Source organism: Vicia villosa, unplaced genomic scaffold, assembly GCF_029867415.1.
Source record: "Vicia villosa cultivar HV-30 ecotype Madison, WI unplaced genomic scaffold, Vvil1.0 ctg.001920F_1_1, whole genome shotgun sequence".
In the NCBI taxonomy this organism is placed as follows: Eukaryota; Viridiplantae; Streptophyta; class Magnoliopsida; order Fabales; family Fabaceae; genus Vicia; species Vicia villosa.
This window is the reverse complement of record NW_026705776.1, coordinates 186,715-190,803: the sequence shown is the minus strand read 5'-3', so window position 1 is coordinate 190,803 and position 4,089 is coordinate 186,715.

Below are 4,089 nucleotides of genomic sequence, written 5' to 3'. Positions count from 1 at the left end.
GGCAAGCCCGCAACCTTGGTGGAGCGGGCTTGATTTTTAGGCCAATTTTGACTTGGCGGGCATAAGGCGGGGCGGAGCGGGCGGCCCATTTTGGAAGCCCTACTTATAACAACTGATGATAAATTTTTTAAGATAAACCTAATGGACGTAAAAACTGTTAAAGCTTATAGGACAACGAGAAATGTATTGAAATTCTTAACAAGCATTGATGGTGAAGCATGACATCAATATACTAGGATGGTTAAAAAGAATCAACAATTTTCTAAATTAATAATGAAATTAATATATAAAGAATTCATAGGATATAATACTATTAAACATAGCGTAGAAGTGAATAAACTCTTACAGTAAAAGGCAAAATTTCATCAAATTAATCTGCAGATATGTTATATGTGTAAAATAGATAGTTTTATATGTGAATATAAAAAATACCACTAGGGCAAAATATATATATATATATATATATATATATATATATATATATATATATATATATATATATATATATATAGAGAGAGAGAGAGAGAGAGAGAGAGAGAGAGAGGAGTCTTCATGTTCAAGTTAACATGCGCACTTAGTGCAAGAATAACAAATATATGAAAATCTCAACCAATCAAATTAGGTGATAGCTTAGGAGGAATTATTCAAATCCTATATAATGAATTATGACGACAACGTATAAAAAGTACAAGAGCTAAACAATTAGATAGAGGAAGAACTTCACTTTATTGTGATATATCATAGATAAAGCAACCACAAAATTATGATTATAACCAACGAAGTAGAAAAAAGTTATATAAGAAAACAAAAATTAAGAAAACTTATGCAAGAAAAAGGCCTATAAAAATACTAGAAAAAATATTTTAGAAAGATAAAATAAAAACCTAAAAAATAATGTCCAAAGGGTAAAAAGAAACGTGTATGTCTGATATGCAATATAGAAAGTCATTATACCATTGAATGTCCGAGAAAGAAAGAAAATGATCTTAAGGAAAAATCAAAATTAATAAAGACTCATATAAAATATAAAATTTATAATCATTAGAAGATGAACTAAGTGATTTTGATTGCAGTATATGAATACATAGAAGATGAATTATCTTTAGATGATGATTGTTATTATTATTATTATTATTATTATTATTATTATTATTATTTGGCAATTTAGGCCCAATAGGATTTGAACCTGAGACCTTGAGGGGAGCCTCCTCTCGTTTCGGATGTCTGATCGCGAAACTGGTCTCAGTTGTAGCAATAACCTCCCCTCGTTTTGGATGTCTGATCGCGAAACTGGTCTCAGTTATAATTATGTAAGCAACCTCCCCTCGTTTCGGATGTCTGATCGCGAAACTGGTCTCAGTTGTAGCATTAACCTCCCCTCGTTTCAGATGTCTGATCGCGAAACTGGTCTCAGTTATAATTTTGGATGATATCTCAGATAAAGAGAAAATCTCCAAGGGTCTGTTTCCTCATCAAACTTCTCACCGGTGTTTGTTGGAGAGATACCATTTGATGGTTGATAAGAAACTTTATCATACTTTCCTTCAATGTGACGCCTTCGAAGGAATGCCATATGATCGTGTGTCCTTTTGAGGAGTCTAATGACTTTGTTTAAAAGTGGACGAACTGTCTTCGGGACGAAAACTGCCATTCATCGACTTATGTTGGGGAATTAACAAACTGTTTTCCAGGAGGAAAACTGCCATTCGTCAACTCTTTGGGGATAAATGCCATGGAAGTAGACAAACTATTTCTTGAAAAGAAATTTCCATTCATCGATTCCTTGGGGATTAAACGGACAAACTGTCTTTCTTGAGAAGGACTGCCATTTGTCGACTGCTGGGAGAGCAAAAAGTGAACAAACTGTCTTCTTGAGGAAAATTGCCATTTGTTGACTCTAGCTGAGGAATCCTTAAGAGAAACAAACTATCTTCTCAAAGAAGACTGCCATTCGTTGCCTTGTCGGGGAATTCTTGGAGGTGGACAAACTATCTTCTGGAGGAAGACTGCCATTTGTCTACTCCGTGGGGAAATCCGAAAGTGGACAAAATATCTTCTTGAAGAAGATTGCCAACTGTCTATCTGCTGGAGAATCTTGGTTGGGGAATCCCAAAAGTGAACAAACTATCTTCTTGAGGAAGAAAGCCATTCGTCGACTTTGTTCGTGAGTGACAATAATGAAAGTGAACAAACTATCTCCCTGAGGGAGATCGCCGTTTGTTGACTTGATGGGGATTACCAAAAGTAAACAAACTGTCTTCCTGAGGAAGGCCATTTGTCAACCTGCTGGGGGAAAATCCCGGAATGGACAAACTATCTTTTGAAAGAAGACTGCCCTTTGGCAACTTGCAGGGGAAACTTAAGAGTGAACAAACTATCTTTTTGAAGAAGACCGCCATGTGTCGACTCTGACAGGGGATTCTTGATTAGGTAGACAGACTGTCTTCGGAGGAAAATAGCCATTCAACTACTCTGAGGGGAATTACCCGGTATACGAACCCTCTTCATGGAAGGATGCGGTTCATTAACTTAGCAAGAGATCCGCTGGGGAAATAATCCATGAATACCACAATACTATTGAGGGTATCACGTATTCGCTCGGTTGGCGATGCGTGGATTCTGAGATCAAACAAACTTCTCAATCGAGATTGCCATAGGTTTGATGTACACGGACTCTCTTTGGGGAGGCGTGTAAGACTGAAGTTGATCAGCTTGTAAGTGGTCAGACGACTTAGCTGAGGAAATCTTTTGATTGCTGATCATGATGAAACTGTCGTCTTAACTGATTATGCTTGAATTGGATATGCCATGCTGAACTGGCTGAGAACGAACTGTCTTGACTTGGAATGTTGTTCGTTGCTGGTGAATTGCGTGGTAACCCCCGCCAGGGAATTGAAAGAATTGCGTGGTAACCCCCGCTGGGGAATTGACCTGATGAAGATTCTTTGACAAGGGTGACACTTGTCTGCTGCTGGAAGAATCTCTCGCTCGGGAAATTCCCAAATTGAAGTATATGTGATTTAGGCAATAGTATGATCAAAGCCTATCTAGACTATGCTGACTGTGCAGACATATGATATGATGCGTGAAGCATGCATGAATGTTATTATGATTATGAAATGTAAAGTGAATGTGAATAGAATTGTCGCGGATGTGAAATCCTGTGATACGACTTGAATTTTGTTGATCAGAAGATGTCTTCTTATTGAAAATGTAGCTTGCACTCTGTTGGGGATACCTGGTTACCAGTTATCCGCTGTTTGAAGTGAAGTGAAATGATTTGAAGTGAAGATCCATCATCGCGAGATGTTCGCAAAGTGACCTCATGGGGAAATTTTGGTTCCCGGAGTCTCGACCGTTCTTGGAGCAACTGTTGCGCTCTTCCTATTGTTTGTAAACCTTAGAAAGAAATTTCACTTTTATTTTGCAAGTAAATTCATTTTATTTTGAAAACGCTTGTTTCAAGAAAATGACTGTCAGACTTAAAAAATGCATTTTAAGAAACTGAATAAGACTCGATTGCAAAGAAAAGGCACAAGACTCAAATTGTTATTTATGGAATGGTAATCAACCGAAGGATTGATTCCATGGAGTATTTACAAAGTTGGAAATTGGTAATTTTTGGGAAAAGGACTACGTTGAAACGTGACAACCGTTATCTTTCCCTTCCACTCTGAGTCGCGCTGTATTCGTGCTTCGTAGAAGATGACCTACTGATGATGAATACTCCGCTATGGATTTTCTGAATGATCAAGTTTGTCCTGAACACAGTTACTTGCCATATATCCCTAACTTTTGCGTAGATTACCCCTTTCGGGTTTTAAATCTACCGAGATTGATTACTATTTTTTTATTTATGTCTCTAACTTTTGCCTGAATCGCCCTTTCGGGTTTTAGATTCACTGAGACGCTCTTTTTTGCCTAAGTTGCTCTTTGCGAATTTTCAACTTAGCGATCTGTTGTTTTGTTTATTTAGGCAAATTATTTCTTGACTGCGTCGACGTTTACAGGACGGGTGAATTCTTCTCCATCCATAGTCGTGAGTATTAAGGCTCCTCCCGAGAAAGCTCTCTTGACCACGTATGGACC